General features: G+C 33.2%; 1 long non-coding RNA gene across 1 annotated transcript in view; it reads left to right on the top strand.

The window, feature by feature from the left end:
- Positions 1 to 17,657, top strand: part of LOC118682931 (uncharacterized) — a 48,799-nt gene extending 31,142 nt beyond the window's left edge. The window contains exon 3 of the long non-coding RNA XR_011396062.1: positions 17,301 to 17,657. This is a non-coding gene — a long non-coding RNA (uncharacterized lncRNA). The remainder of the gene's footprint in view (positions 1 to 17,300) is intronic.
- The last annotated feature ends 464 nt before the right edge of the window (positions 17,658 to 18,121 follow it).

Genomic DNA, 18,121 nt, shown 5'->3' with positions numbered 1-18,121 from the left:
GCTATATACGATTATATATACTTACATAGATATATACATATGCATTTCTTCATCATTAACACATACAATCTCGAAACATTTTGTGAGTCCCGAAATATCAATGCCCTTTTGTAAGCAACAGAAAATCGATTAGAATAATCTAGAAATAAAGCGATGTCTAATAGAAAAAGTTTTTGGCCCTCCAAGTTTTATTGATCTAGAAGTAAGTTGATTAGCGATTTTTGAGACATATACAAGTAGTACCGTTTTTCTAAATTTAACTGCACTCTACTAACTCTGTTAGATTAACTGTGTCCCATCTTCGTTAGAGGATCAATAATGGACGTTTGTTGTGGTTCTATAATATCGGAAACAAAAGAAAACTATGTATTGCTGAAACTTTATGAGTTCATCACTACCATATTATAGATACTAATTTTAATACCGCATAATTCTCGCGTACTGAAAAAAATGAGGCCCAAGGTCATCCATCTTTAGTTTGCGAACAGTCAAGACGGAAACTCAAACAAAAGGAACTTTCTAGTTGAACTTCAAAGCAGTAGATTTAGAAATCAGAGTTATTGAAGCAACAGTAGACTCCACCACCAGTCTTCCAATTGAGCTTCCAACAGTCTGTTAAGAAGCTTATTAGTCTCTTTTCTAGAAGCTCCGTTTTGCAAACACATCCCTTTCATGTCTTCAGGAGCTAGCTCAGCGTCACAGTAATATGTTAATGTAGACAAAAGATTCTAGAATTTCATGTATACAGATCTATAGTCATCCAGACTCCAACTAAGTTGAGTGCTGTTGTTGTTTTATCGGCACAAAACAATCTCCGAATCATTTTCAGGAAGTTTCTCGAGTTAACAGTTCTTTGTCGGATAAAAAACTGAATCCGTTCCATTAACTGTAGTAAGAACAATTCTCGAGTCTAATAGTAATCTTCGCCAAAAAAACATTTGACAACACTGCAAGTATAACGATTCCGAGCTTTTATGCAGATATCAAACTTTTTCTGTGTTCGGGATCACTAAACTCAGTATTAAGGATCGTTAATACCAGCATTAATAGATACCTACATATGTACATATGTTATTTTTGTACTCATTCATGTGAAATATTATATGATATTTATTTCTTTCATAATAAACCTATATGTTAGGCATCAATGTACTACATATACTTACATTCATATGTATAAAAGTATAATCTTATATACAGTGCGCATATTTACATGGACTATTGAACAAAATAACGGTGATATACTTATATTTAGGCCGCATTAATACGAGAACAGTTTGATAAAATAGTGTGAAAGCATTTTCTTGAGTTTTGAAACAAAGAAGTGTTTTTTTTTGTTTCGACAGTTCAAAGTTTCATCATTTTGTTTTAGATAGGCAATGTAAACGACACATTCTCATCGTCCCGACAACTGTCTCCATAAAATCGATTATGAATTATTTCGCTTTAACTGTTTCCGTAATGGATGGATATACATACCTAGGCATACTACCTTGCTTGCTTGCTCATTGGTATCTGAAATATTATAATGGGTTGATGAACCGTAACCACTTTTTAGAGTGTGGGCCACTGATATATAAAACTACCCTCGTATGTAGCAAACGTGTTTTTGTTCGAACGGTATATACTACTGAAATGCAACTCTGACATATATAAGCTTTAAATTAGAAGTTTTTCATATTACGATGAAATAAAAATTTTCATCTGTATGTGTATGAGTAAATATAAAAATTAATGCCTGAATTTTTTATAGAATTTAAGCGTCTATCGGTAAATTTTTCAGTTAATTGTGAATTCTCGAAATGTTAAAATTGATAATAATATATAATACATACAAGAATGTCTTTTGAAGTCCAACTACATACTCATCAATAAATGTAAAATATTTTTCCCTGATCAGGCAATAACTAACTTTTGAGTACATAAGTATTTATTAGAAAAATCTGCATTTAAAGTACGTAAGAAGACAACTTCCGGAGCTAAGTTGTATGGGACCTTCATTTTGTCAGTTAATATTAAGATGTATGTAACATATGTACATATGTCAGTAATGTAGGAACATTTCTTCTCAATGATTTTTATGAATTTCGGGTGAGAATTTTCATTTCAAATGTTGAGTATACACACTCAAAATTAAATATGACCCGGACTGGTCGAATCCAATGGAATAACCGCTACGAAGTCGTTAAAAAATTTTTCAGAAGTCTTTTGGGGTGTCTTCTCTATCACGAACACAAGTATTTCAGTGGCACAAAGCATTCAGTGAAGGTCGTGAAGTATGGAAAACCTACCGCAAGCAAGGATGTTGTCCATTCATCGCTTTTTATGACGATAATATCGAAAAGGTTAAAAAACTGTGATCGAAAATCATCGTGTTCGTATCAGAGAGATAGCAGAGGAACGCAACATCTCTTATGGATCGACTCAACAACTGTGCTTTTCGAAACATTAATTAACCATTTATGAGAAAAAAAAACAATTTTTTGAACGGTCTACTGGTGAAACATCATTAAGGGAGGAATTAATAATATTTCACTGTTAGTTCCTGCTCTTATATGAAACCAAAATAGAGTAGCATTTTTAAGATCTTAACACGGCGATATGAAACCATATTTAACCCTTAGCTGGTATTGATATTTCAACTTATATCGTTGGTAACTAGGGTCCATTTGGTCCGCAATTGAGAAAAAAGCACTTTAATAGTGTTTTTTAAACAAACTCTTTTGAAAAACTACCAATCATTAATAAAAAATCCTTTTTTTAATTTAAATCAAATTGTTATTTACCTTATTATATATTATATTCTTTATTTAACATTTACTTATTACTTCCAGTCTTCGAACAACAGCTATATGCTATATAGTTCCGATCTAGAAAATTGTAGCGTTGACTTAGAAAATAATCTATACCAAATTACGTAAAGATATCGTGTCAAATACAAAAGATTTCCTTACCAGGACTAGATTTTGATCGTTCAGTTTGTGTAGCACCTATATGCTATAGTGATCCGATCAGAGCAATTCCTTTAAAGAGTGCACTGTTGCTTTGGGTAATAATACATGCCAAATTTCGTATAGATAACTTATCAAATGAAAAAATTTTCCCTTCAAAAACTTGATTGTTAAGTTTGTATGGCAGCTATAGGCTATAGTGATCCGATATTGGCAATTTCGACAAGAGCAACTTCTTGAAGAGAAACGGACGTGTGCAAAATTTCATATCGATATCTCAGACAGACAGACAGACCGACATTTTATAGTGACTCCGACGTTTCGTTTTGGGTGTTAAAAACATCAAAAACAAAAGCAAATATTTTGAACTTTAGTTTGCTCTAAATTTAAACAACACAATTATAAACAAAAATCATAAGCTAAATATCTATTAAAAATTTTAGTGAGATCTTAAAGGAAAAATATACTTTCTTCCGAGCAACTAGTATTTTCCGCTTCTTCTCTATCAATAATAACTTCAATGTCACATAATCGATTTGTTCATCATCGCTCTCAATATCAAACTCATCTTCCATAAGTTTGCGAATTGCAAAACTACTGGAAAAAGGAAGGCGCTGAAAAACATTACATTTGCGAAAAAAATTGGCGAGTATGGCCCCGAACGTTGCCCTCATACTCAGAGAATCTGAGTACTTAGATGACTGCAAGTCTTGGAACCCTGGAATCTTCACATACATTGATTTAATTCCAAAATTACCGGGTCGCCGAGCCTAGCCTTGGCTGTCTTTTCTCTGCTCACTTACCTTCGAGGGAGAGAAGAACTCGTTGGAGGTGAGGGATGGTGAGATATTTTACTGATGGATCAAAGCTTGCGTGGATGGTTGGTGGAGGAGTAAACTGTCGAGAACTCCCCATCAGTTAAAGTCTTAGGCCACTACAGCGTCTTCCAAGCAGAGATGGCTGCCATAAAGGTGGCCGTAAATCTACTACTCCGGAGCGCAGTTTTCTTAGAGTAGTGGCAATCCACTCTAAATAACTCCGGAATGGGAACGGGTAGGAGCTCCGTTGACTACTTGTGGTTCACTACTGAACTGTTGGGCCTCAGACCAATTCAGCAAAACAGCAAGTGCTAGTCAACTACTAGCAGCAGTCCTCCTTCCAATTGACACTGTCCGATCGGGACTCATGCGGTAAGATTGAACGTCTTGTCGGATGCTAGCTGCATCAGCTGTTTGGAACAAAATAAGATAGAATTATTTTAGCACTTCCTCCTCGAATGTCCCGCTTTTGGCACATCAAGGCAAAAACACCTCGAGCGGAAATAGAAATAAAACACCTAAGTAGATTGGTGATAGGTTTAGGTCTAATAGCTGATAGCCGATTACAGGAGTTTTTCGACTGACTTTACAAAGTACACAACAGTGTGAAACCACTCCATGCTGAGGGATCAGCTATCTAACCTAACCTAATCTCAGGGCGATATATGACAAAAGCAATATTAAGTAGATGGCTGTTTTTGTTTAAATTAATTTTTGAATCATTTTTTTAAATTTCTTGTTGAAATTTCTATCGTCGCAATTTCGCTCTGAAGTTCGAATACCATAATGTTGGGACAGGAAAGGCAAAGACGTACGCCCTATCCTTTAGTATCCAAGCTTATAAAGCCCGGTTTTTAGTATAAGGTTCCTTAAGAACTACCTCTCCCAAGAAGATGTATACTGTCGCAACTTCTAGATTAGACTTTTAACCTAATTTTACACTAATAGCATCATCTTCTTCGTTGTTGTAGTGCTGAGTATTGTCATTTCGAACGGTCTAACTAACAAACTTGCATCTGGCCACCAATCTGGAGTGTTCAACACTGCTGCGAAACCATATACGAGTTTTCGAGTTTTCTCAAACAACTGGCGTCTTAGCTATTTTTTGTTGTTGTTTGTGGGTATTTATTGCCAACATTCCTGGTTGCTTGTTAGTTTGTTGCGGTATATGTTAGTACGTAAATACTTAATAGTTGTTCAACTGGTTTTATGCACAATTTTGTTGTTGTAAATCAGTTTGTTATGATCGGTTGAGTTGTTGTGATAATTATAACACACGCGCGCAACGTTGCCACTTTTGGGTTTTCAAATAATTTTATATATAAAATTTGGTAAAATCTGGCAACACTATTCTCATTTATTGTTAAATAGTAAAATTGCAGTAAAATGTTTGTTGCTGGTTTTGTATTGGTCGCCTGAATTATTATGCACTAAAGTTTCCCATTGATTTTTTGACGGCGACTATTGAGTGTACGCTGTATAAACAGAAATATATATGTATGTAAATGTATATGTACGTTTGTAAGTATATGCGGGTTGAAAAGTTTTACTGTCGTTTTTGTTGTAGTTAACACCAGCAGGCAGTTAGTTGGCCGGTGCGTACTATATATTTGTGTTTTGAGCATTTCGCTTTGATTATAACTATTTTACTGATTGCATGTACATACATACATACTTATACATATTTATATATACTCAAATATTTATAAATATACGTATGTATGTATATTTACTTGTATAACCTATGTATTTATTTTACTCAAATTTGAGATTAGTCCATGCATTTATTTATAATTTTGTATGTATGTGCATGTATGTACATATATAAATAAGTTAATTCCAAATACATACATGTATATAATCTTTCCAACATACATATATACATATCTATGTACAGAAAGTCCTACACATTGACAGAACTGTAATTTATTCTTTCTCATCATAAATTTGGACTACTTGCACAGTTATCCACGCATATAAAAAAAGCTTGGCGCTGACGACTTGACATCTCATAAATTTTGGTTTTGAAAGTTTGAGTATAAAAAACTTCCGGGTAAAGGACTTCATTTGCTTCAAAACGGCGATAAAGTTGAACATACCATATCATTATGTATTAGATCGAAAACAACTTAACTCGGTCAGATAAATATTATATTAAACGTCCTTTAGTTTATTCTGTTAAATTATGCTACCTAGTATCTAAGTATGTATTCGGGAGTTAGTTCAATCATTTGTCACAAAGATCACAAGTAAGTCCACAAAGTTGTCCATACAACATGAACTAAGATTCCTGTCACGACAACTAAACCATATCCACAAATTCTTTATTACGACGGGGTAACGGAACCTAGCATAATGCTAACTTTTTACCATTGAATAAGCTAAAGATTAACACAAAAGTTCTTAGCAAAGTTGAAACTGAAGGTGCTGTTGTAAAGAACTACGAAAGAAGCTATAAATTTCTGCTGAAACACCAGATGGTCTTTGTTTTATCGGTCATTCCAATTGGTAGACCGGGTCTCTAATTATACACATTGCTTTCCGCCTATATTTAGACACCGGCAGTTTACGATTATGTACCCGTAAATTTGACCCAGACTGATATAAAAAAACAACAAAATATAAATCTATATTATTCAAAATAAGCACTCATTTTGAGCCAATACAAGCATGCCAAGGCTTAAACCAATTTACCATACACTTATTATAAACCTAAGCTGGGATGGGCTTTAGTGCCTTCGGCGAATTTTTTTTATACGCTGAACAGAGTATATTAAGTTTGTCACGAAGTTTGTAACACCTAGAAGGAAACGTCGGAGACCCTAAAGAATATATATATTATATGTATATATGTATAAATTATGTCAATATGTACATATATATGCGAAGTAGTCTCTCAGTTTTTGAGATATCGATTTGAATTTTTGCACACGTCCGTTTCTATCCAAGAAGCTGCTCATTTGCCGGAACAGCCCATATCAGTGCGATTATAGATTCTATGGATAACTCCATATTTTGACGAGATATCTTCAAGAAATTTCGCATGTGTTATTTTTTAAGGAAATGGTGCAATCTCCGAAGAAATTGTTCAGATCGAGGCATTATAGCATAAAGCTGCTATAGAAACTGAGCGATCAAAATCAAGTCTTGTAAGGAATAATTTATAGTTGTGAAGAGTATTTTAGCTTCGGTAAAACAGAAGTTACCGTTTTTTCTGTTTTTTTTTTATGCATGTAGGGTTCTCCTCAGCTACGTTGTTAAGCATCTCTTTTGCTCTACTCGACGTCGTTTTTGCAAAATATTCAAATCTCGTGGTATGTGTCAAACATTGACACGCTTCATACTCAAAACATTAAGCAAAATGTGTTGAGTCGATCGATAAGAGTTGTGGAGATCCTCTACTATCTCGCTGACGTTAAGATTTTCAAGCATCGCTTCTCTAACGTTTTTGGCGTTATCGTCTTAAACAGAGATGGATGGAGAATTCGCTTGAGACAAGTTTTCGATGATTCCAAGACCTTTACTGAATGTTTTGTGTCACTCAAATACTTGTGCTCGTAATAAAGTTATCGATGATAAAATTTTTATCGATTTCGTCCATTGGGAACACATAATTACCAGCAAACTCGTTCTTCAATTATGTTTTTTATAGTGAAAATCGCCAGACAAAATATTCGTGTCGTTTATAAACAATTGCCAAACACACTCCAATTGGCGATATGGAGACCAAACGCGATCATAACTCGATGGTTATATGAAAAGTTTTAACGTAACGAGCTAAAGTGTATCTCTTTGAATAAAGAATTTTGTACAAGCCTTTTACTAGTTCCAGCCCATTAGCATGCCACAAAAATTTGACTATGTGAGAACTTATACCCTAAGGGCCCCCTTTGAGCGCGTCATTATAAAATTCTCTCGTATTATCAAATTAACACCGGATAAACTCGAATTATCAGCTTTACATGCAACATTATATACTTCTAAACCGTTTTAATCCTTCCTCAAAAGGTTTGTAATAAAAATTACCTTGACTTTTAGCTTTTATTTTTCCATAAATACTGTACGATCTGCTAATTCGTAAAGGAATTGAAATGACTCGGATTGTATTCAACCCTCTATTGACAATTTTGCAGTACTTCCTAAGGCTGAGGAAGGATAATCAATTTTCCAAGAAGAACTAAATAGCTGGTAAATCAGTTTTGGACAAAAAATTCTTACGAACACTAACATAAGTACATTAGAACATACGTAAATATATGCCAGTGCATAATTGTATATATTGACATAAATATTTACCATTGCATACCCACTCATAGCAACAAACAAATTTAGCAAAAGTCATGTAATTTGTTCATATCTACATACATAAATGTTTATATATACATATATATATATATATATAGTACATATATGCATACACATATTTATCATATATGTAGCACATAAGAATATTTACAATGCAGTTTATATACTCGCTCATAAAATGCCTGACCGCACGACAATTTTCAATCACCAACCAATGCATTTTTGTTGTGCTAACCAAAAAGCCTACATTCAATTCAGGTAATGTGTCAGTTTGTCGTCACACGAACGAATTCAACAAAATGTCAAATCGTTTATATCATTGTTGTTGTTGGCATGCAATGTAGGTGTATTAAATTGTCAAAGGCGGGATGTTAAGTGTGGGTAGCTTTAGTATGTAAAAGTGTATACACGTAAGACACATATGTATGTATGTTGCACACATGTATATATATATATACAATATATCTTTACTATTTATATGCCAAAGCCCAAAAATAGATATATTAATGTATGATGAAACAAAGAATTTAGTGTTATATCCTTACTGCGTCAATGACGTTATTACATACATATTTACATAAGTCTACATATATGTATAGCTGACTATATCATTATGTGTATAAGTAAACTTTGTTATAACGCAGCAGCTGTCAATTTGTTGCAATAGCGATTCTAATTCGAAATATTTGAGAAAAGTTATATTTGCTTATGGTATATTACCTAGAAACTGTATGTTCTTTTGATCACTGAATAATTATAACTGTTATTCGTGATGTAATAAATTAATGGAGAGACGTGAACTCGAATTCAGTGAGATTAGTTAAAAAAATTGAAGTGAAGTATTGCAAAAACAAAACAAACAAAAAACACAAAATTAAAAACAAGAAAAAACTTTTACTTCGAAGCTATAACACCGTTCACAACTACAAATTATTCTTTACAAGAACTTGATTTTGATCGGTCAATTTCTACGTCAGCCAAATGCTATGATCGTCCGATCGAAACAATTTCCTTGGAGATTATACCGTTGTCTTAACTTATAAACTGTGCCAAATTTCGTGAAGATGGCTCGTCAAATAAAAAAGTTTTCCATACAAGCACTTGATTCCGATCGTTTAGTTTGTATGCCAGCTATATGTTATAGTGGTCCGATAACAGCGGTTGCGACAAATGAGCAGATTCTTGGGGAGAAAAGGACGCGTGTAAAGTTTCAGATCGATATCTACATAAACGGACGTACGGACAGACGGAAATAATTAAATCGTCCCAGCTCGTCACGCTGATCACTTTATATCATCTTATATGGTTTCCGATGTTTCCTTCTGGGTTTTACAAACTTCATGTACACTTTATTTACCCTGTTCAGAGTATATAAACTCTGTTGTGAATATACTCTTTAAAAACACTATGAACAGCCAAGAGTATTATTGAAGTAATTAACTTTTTTATGCTCTTGCAACATGTTGCTACAGAGTATAATAATAATTTTGTTCACCAAACGGTTGTGCGTTTCATCTAAAACTAGTCGAGATAGATATAGGGTTATATATACATAAATGATCAGAATGACGAGACGAGTTGAAATCCGGATGTCTGTCTGTTTGTCCGTCTGAGCTGAGCTGTAACTTGAGTAAAAATTAGGATATCTTACTGAAACTTGTTACACATGTTCCTTGGCATCATAAGAAGTTTGGTATTGTAGATGGGCGTAATCAACGGCATAACTAAGCACATAATTAAGATATATATCGGTAATTTGGTACAGAATATTGTATTGGGGAGGGGCATCTATGGTTGAAACATTTTTCAAAAGTGGGCGTGGCCCCGCCTCCTAATAAGTAAAATGTATATTTCTCTCTAATCATCCAAGCTATATAAAATTTTAAATACTTTTGGCACTTCCTCCGACAGTGTGATAATGGATGAAATTGGATGATAACCTCGTCCACTCCCTATATAACGGCTTTGTTAAAAACTTCTAAAAGTGCGATAAATCAATAACTAAATGCGTCAGATACATTAAATTTTACATTCGGGATGACAAAAGCGGATTTCAAAGGATCCTTTGTCAATTTGGTAAATACAATAATTTTAACAATTCTATCTCACAATGGTAAAATGAGCGAAATCGGACTAGAACCACGTCTACTTCCTATCAAGCACAATTTTATATTCCGTATGATTCTTTCACTTTTCAGTATACAAATCAAGCACCAAAGAATATATTAGAACAAGACTTTGCACAAATAGTGCTTTTGAGATATACCACCTCAAATCTAAAAATTGTGAAAATCGGATCATAACTGTTCAAGCCCCCAGTTACGGAATATAGGGCACCAGTCCGTAGTGCTAAATTTTTACCAGAAATACCGGTCAATCTGTGAGATATATTATTGCAATTCGGAGAAAGTATCTTTCTGATAATAGTGTGCCAGTATGTCAAAAATGGATTGAATCGGGTCAATACTTTCCTTAGCCCCCATATATTTTTTCGAAATATTTTCAAGCTTCCGGTTTACTTCATACTGCATATATCGGCTAATATCTGAGATATTTTAATAAAATTAATTGAATGTATTTTCCTGATAATACCTTATCTTTGTGCCTAAAATGAGTAAAAATAGGTGGAAACTTGCCCTAGCCCTTATATAACTAAATTTTCAAACATCCGGTGGATCCGGTGGTGAGGTACCATAATGAAATACAGGGAGTATTTTATTCTGTTAATAGTGGAAATAGATAGAATTGGGTCAATATTTTCCCAATTTCTCATACACCTAATATAAGACTTTCAAACTTCCGGTTGGCTTTATGCTATTTATATCAGTCAATATATCTAAGCAAAATTTACCGAACGTATAATATTGGATATACTATAGTTTAACGTATTATATTTATAATATATACATTATTATATATATATATAACTATAGCTTAATGTCAAAAATATGCGAATTCAGTCGAATACCCCAACTCCCAAATACTACCCATAATGATTTTCGTTAATCTACCAAACCTTCTCCCGAACATGTTCAATGTGTGTATTATATATTTAGAAAATTGAATGAAAATCTGATCTCAAGTATACCTTAGCAATGTCAAAATTAATTCAAGAAGCCCATCCCTTTCTTTGTCTTCAATATAGCCTGTATAATAATTTCCGACTTTCCACCTGACAAAATGTGTGATACTTTAATTAAATAAAATGACTGCTTGACGTTTCCATATCAACTAATTATACAAGTTAATAATTATACTAATTATATATTAATATATTTTTTTGGAGATTCATCTTGATTCTGGAGATACAGTAGATTTTAAAAGCATAAATGAATGCTTGGTGCGATCATTTACGAATTTTTATTCAAAAAATGCAGTTTTTCTTTTACGGGCGGCAAAAAGTAATGGAAACAAGTAAGAAAGAGCTAGGTCGGGTGTAACCGGATATTTTATACTCGTGCAACTTCAAAGCAAAAAAAAACAGCCTCAGTTTTTAAATAAACCCTGTGAATTTAGTTATTATAGCTCTAAACCTATTAGAGGGCAGCAACACGCCCACTTTTTCACAAAATTTTTAACAGCAGATATCGTTTTGTGGGCGTGGCAATGGTCTGATTACGCTCATCTACTATACCAAACTTCTTATGGTGCCAAGTAACATGTGTAACAAGTTTCATCAAGATATCTCAATTATTACTCAAGTTACAGCTTGCACAAACGGACGGACAGACAGTCAACTTGTCTCTTCATTTTGATAATTTCTATATAAGCATATATAACCTTATATCTATCTAGACTAGTTCTATGTGATAAAACAACCGTTAGGTGAACAAAACTATTATACGTGGTAGCAACATGTAGCAAGAGTATAAAAACATCGAGTTATCATATTCCAAGATGTAGTTGGGTATGAACTGTTATATTCAGTTATATTCAAAATCGACTTGAGCAGTTTTGTATTGAAAGTATTATGCAAACGTACATATGTACATACAAATGAATGTGCGATATATTCTTTCAAAGGAGCGGCCCTGCACGAAATCGGATGCAGCGAATAACTATATATGATTCAGATATTTTGTTACATTTGTAATGAAAACCAATTTTAGAGTTCAAACAAAGCAACAAAACTTAATACTTGATGTAAAATGTCGTTCGAATGGAATATGATGCTCTAACGAAAATCTCCTTCGATTCGAGACCAATTGGTGGAAGTAAGAACGCTCACGCATCTAATGGATGGACTAAATGTTTAGCAACCTGTCTGCAGTTGAGATATACAACTGACGTGACGTCACAAAAGATAGGGACAACTGACGAGTTTTTGTGGCCCAGACTACGATCTTCGGGAAATTCAAAACTAAACATTTAAAAAAAATAAAAAATAAACTCTGTTTGCAAAATTTTTCATTTGTTTTTGCTTCAAAAGTGATCTAAAACTTTTCCTTCATGTTCGTAATGTATATATAATAGTTTTTTGTGCCTTTTAAAATAAAATTGGAATGAAGAACATCGTTTTAATATTTTATCCGTAATTACTTGAGCCAATTTGAAAAACGTGGTTTCAAGAAAACGCCGTTTAAAATTTGCTTTTAAAAGTCAGTCGACTTGGCGCTAATCATCAACAAGTGGAATCTCTTCCACAATTTTTAAAATCGGCTTTTTAAAATTGGCAATAACTTCCTTAGAGCATATACCTAACGATTAAGACAATAAGAAAAGTAAACAGATTTATAACCAGCTAAAAGATATCTACTATTGTACTTTCAGAGAACTCGTTCTATTTCTAAATTTTTTTTTTTATTAGGGTTCCATTTTCAATTCTTTAATAAGTAAAAAGTGTTTATATAAATAAAGGACGATCAGTTGCTGTTGTTAAAATTCTGCCCAAACCAAATCGATTGCCATATCCGATCAACATCATTCAATAGACAATGACAACCCTCTAAGTTAATTTTCGCTTTTAAAATTGTTTCATAAAAACAATCTTATTAATTCTCTTAAAAATATATAGGGAATGAATTGTTAGTATTTCCTGCACGATAGGTCTAGTTACATGAATGCGTTGTATGGAGGTGTATGAGTATCCAACATACAATTGTTGAATATTACGTATACGACATGCAGGACGAATATTTCTCATACCACCAAGCAAGAATCGATATTAGGGATGCTCTATAGAAATATGGTATATGTAATATTGTAACTAAATATTTTTATATGCTAAAAAATTATATAAATATATATTAAACTAAAGTTACATTGAATTGGAAAGGAATATGATTTCTTGATTTCTATACAGAAAAAAAATGAAAAAAAAAAAAAATAAGCAATTATACCAATAATCGAATATAACATCCATACGGCATGTTCATACCAATTTCACTGACATTAACTACTTATATAACTTTTTTTACAATTTACAAACAGCAGAGTGATCAAGTTTTAGAATAGAGTTCGGTCACGTAATTAGGATCCTCGCTAAATCTTTTCTTTTGTGAGGTGATTTAATATACATGAGAAAAGAAGTTCTATATCGATTTAAACGCGGTTAGCAATTAACGGTAAAGTGGTTTCAAATATTTTTGTTGAATTACGGTAAAGTGATTTCAAATATTTATGAATATAAGTTATAACTCATAACCCAAATATACAATATATTGAAGAAAATCTGAATACAACTTAAACTTTTGACCCAAGCAATTTTTTCGATTGGTTTTCTGATAAAAATGAGTGTAACAATAATTTTATTATAAACATGAAATTTAATAAGTTAATTTAATTATTTTTTCAGAAATTATTTTCAATAAATTTTCATGTTTCTGTAATTCGGTTATGATAAGCAATTATGTATTTATAGCTTTATCTGAGTTGATTTAGCCATAGTTTTTGAGCTGTATTCGGAACCGCATATATCGGACCACTATAACGCCATACAAACTGAACGATCGGGATCAAGTTCGTATATGGAATACGTTTTTATTCACGAAATTTGGCTTGGGTTATTTTCTAAGGCAATAATGCAATCTGCGAAGAAATTGTTCTGATCGCGTCACTAAAGCATATAGCTGTAATACAAGCTAACCGATCAAAATCAAGATACAATATTTATATATATTAATATAAAATAAAAATTAAACCAAAACCGATAGGTGTAGCCAACCTAATGTCGCTACAAATGCTTATACAGTCGTAAATATATAAATATACTTACATACATATGTATGTATCTAGGAAAATGCTAGAATTTCATTTTCCCTCAAATGAATAAAACCCGAATACGAATGCCTCACGTCGGAATATTTTTGTCTTTGTCGTTCGTTTCGTTTCGTCGAATTGTCGTTTCGTTTGTCAGCCAACAATTCGTCGTGTCGCTCCCACTGAAGTCGCTTGTGGCGTGGAATATTTATATAGCATGTATATAACCTTACATATAAACTCGTATGTATGTATACATGTGATTATATGTATCTGCATACATAATGGCAATGTAGCTTTGAATTTGTGTGCATATAACTCGATATGTTTCAGAGTGTGTGTGTCTTAAGTTGCTGCCGTTGCTATGCTACTTATTTCGTTGCGTATATTTGTTACTTTTGTTGTTGCTACAATGACAATGAAACGTAGTAGAACATCCTTAATAGTAAACAAAAGCAACAACTCGCATTAAGGGAAATAATAATAACAGTAACAACAACGACATGCAGCAAACAATAATTATAATGGAAACAACAACAACTTCAATAATGGCAGATGTAACACCCATACATAGCAATGTATATACTTATGTACATATATACATATACTTACATACATTACACATATGTATGTATGTATACATTTCCATACAACTGTTTTGTAACGGTTTATAAAGGTGAAATGCAGGGGCCACACTCTGACAGCGCCGAATCAGCTGTTTATGGGAAAGTTGTTTTAATGTTGGTAAGCATTCATTTCGCGTTCGTAGCTTTGGGTTCGTGTGCTGGAATTGTAATCGAGTACGGTTCGGTATAATGGAGTGATATTAAAACGGCAGTCTGCAGTTCGAGCTATAATTTTCTGCTCGGCACAGTGCAAATAGAAGGGAAATATTGAGAGCGATGGAATACAAAATTTACAAGCTTTGATGGAACTTAACCGAGTTCTAACGATGTAAATGGAAGAGGACTTCGACACTTAAATAACACTAAAAACTAAAAAACAACGTTAAAATCCTTCACAGGTGCATTTCTTATAGCTATAAAACCCTTCACAAATACAAAAGATTTCATACAAGCACTTGACTCGGAACGTTCAGTTTGTGTGGCAGCTATATGCTATACTGTATATAACTTGTCAAAATCTACTCACCTCGTTATGCTTCTCTATTTGGTTAATTTTTTCATCAATAGTAACAAACTCGAACTAGATCAGTCGAAGACGGTCCTTGTGGTTCAGTGAGCATTGATCTTGCGTGGGTGCTAATTTGGATCGCGGATAAACCAGAATCGCTGTTGGTGTTGTAACGACAGAAAACACTCCATAAGTAATTTTCAGGAATATATAATAGATATTAGATTATTTAATGGCTGTCAAGCAAAGATCGATCCATGCTAAATGCTTATTACTATGCAGGCTAATTGAGTGTACAACCAACTTTTCCTAAATATGGGACTTTTCACACCCATAATCCAATCTTTAAATATATCCATATTAGAGTCTACCTTTTAGTAATTTTATAGGTAACGGTTATATAGATATATTAAACTATATTGTATACGGTATAGTTTTAGAAATTTCAAATCAAGGCGAGAAACTACTACAAGTTAAGATGTTTTGAAGGTATAAAAATATGGACTCTAAAGTAGTATTCCAAGAATAAAGATATATTAAAGCTCGAAACACAAATGAGTAATTTTTTTCGTATCTATTTCTAGGCCCCGTAGTTTCCATATTTCTCAACGATGTCAGACATCACCATAACTACCAGTTACTTAACATATATCATATATAAATGTGTGTGTAGTGATAAATGTGGTTTCCCACGCTGACGCTGGTTTCCTAACTAATTTTAGCATTGGCGTTTCATGGCTCTGCTATAAATGAAATACATATTTAACTCTATGCGTCCTTAAATTAAATTTAACTCAGAAATGTGCAATTTGTGATTTTTTTCCGCAAGATTGTTGTTGGTAATGATACTCTCTGAACAAATTTATAAAAATTGAATGAAGGAGGAGTGAATTTCGGCGTGTTTTTTTTAGGATCCCTTCATATACCCAGATTCCTCGAGCCTTAAAGCGCACTTAACAGCAATACAATGATAACTTTAAAATGGCTTTAAGTGCTACTGAGCGTAGTACGCAGTGCACCGGAGATGCCGATGAGAGGCACTCGTTGAACATGTGCAAGTGTAGACTTTTTGAGCGCCCTTCACCAAACGAAAACGTCATAGAAGATTATTGGCTTGACTACGGTTTAAAAGCTTATTTTCTTATTTGAGCTTTCATATTGTCCTGTGCTGGCAGCAAAGGTTTGTTCTTCAAACTTACTTCAATTTTAAAAATTGTGCATAACTTTAAACAAATTTTGTAGCTAATTTAACATTCCGAAAAGTGGATATCATCCGTTAATTTAGGTCTTGACGCTTAAAAGCTCTTACCCCTTTTCAAAGTTGAAAAAAAAAAACAAAAAAAAGATTAACCATACATATAAATTCCTATCCAATTCAATATATAAATCTCTATATTTAATTAATTGTGGATTTCGTATCTTTTGACTTATGGTTGAAATTGAAGTAACTTACATTCAACTGAACCCATCCCAACTAATCGAAATTGCTCAGGAAACTCAGTACCATATTATCCCCAAAACAAAGCTCTCTGGTCTAGAAACAAATTCTTCACAAATGCCATTTAGATAATCAATAAAGGCCGCATTTAGCTACTTCTCTTTCTTAACAGTTATTTAGATTAATTCAAACGAAGGACTAGTAGGCTGATGTCATTAAAGAACACTTTTCGAAATGAATTGTGCTTCTTTGTGAAGTCAGAAAAAAAAGCAATTTCTGGCACGGGTGGAGAATTCCAAAGTAACAAGTCCCTAAATTTAGACCTACTGCATATATTTCCAGTTTCCTTAGCTGTAGGTTATGCTATATTTGTTATAAAATCTGTAAATTCCTATTTTTGCAACTATATTTTTGTTAAATGTGAAACTTAATGATTGAATGTAACTTCTGTTGCAGTTGAAATGCTTTATGCTGCAGTGGCCACGAGGCAATAAAATGCAAATGAGCTCTATTATTTACATAAGGAGCGATTCATGCAGGCAACTGACGACAGCACTAATTATATATGCACATATACATATATATGCTATACATATCCAATAGTATATCCATATATATATGTATATAAAGGATTCTATTATTGCATGACTAGAAATCATTTTAACAGCTGCATTGGTTAAAAATAGAATACACAATGGTTCATGCGATAATTCTCAACAAATGCAACTCTGGAACAAATAACAGCATTGGAAATTGGACTGGTAAGAGGACTGAGTTTTATGAAAGTGCTCTAAAAAAGAAACATTGGTAAAATTAAACGCGATTTGACTTTTTATCTCGAGCAAATGTTTTCATTCGCCTAAAAACTATACATGGGGACATATAACTGCATTCTTCCGTCTAAGTTATCGAAATATATCCATAGTTAATAATATTTGGAGAAAGACATGTCGAAATAGGTTAGCTTAGGTGATATTGCCCGGCTGTAACGTCATACATAGACCTGCTGGTCCTTAGTAATGCCAGAAGAGTGCTCAGTTTAATTTGAGCTGAAGTATTCGTCATACAGAACGTCTATCCTTTTTGCGAACTTTAAGAGATCTAATTTTGATACTTTATCTAGTCCCTTAATAATATGCAGCTGCTACAGCTACTGTCTCCCTGCTTCTAAGCACACTATCTGACGTAATTCGATGTGAGATTATTGCCTTAATTGCCGCCTGACTGACTATCGACGTATATATCTATATTTTTTATGTTGTTTCCTGCGTTGCTAA

Source organism: Bactrocera oleae, chromosome 2, assembly GCF_042242935.1.
Source record: "Bactrocera oleae isolate idBacOlea1 chromosome 2, idBacOlea1, whole genome shotgun sequence".
NCBI lineage: Eukaryota > Metazoa > Arthropoda > Insecta > Diptera > Tephritidae > Bactrocera > Bactrocera oleae.
This window is presented reverse-complemented; position numbering and strand designations above follow the sequence as displayed.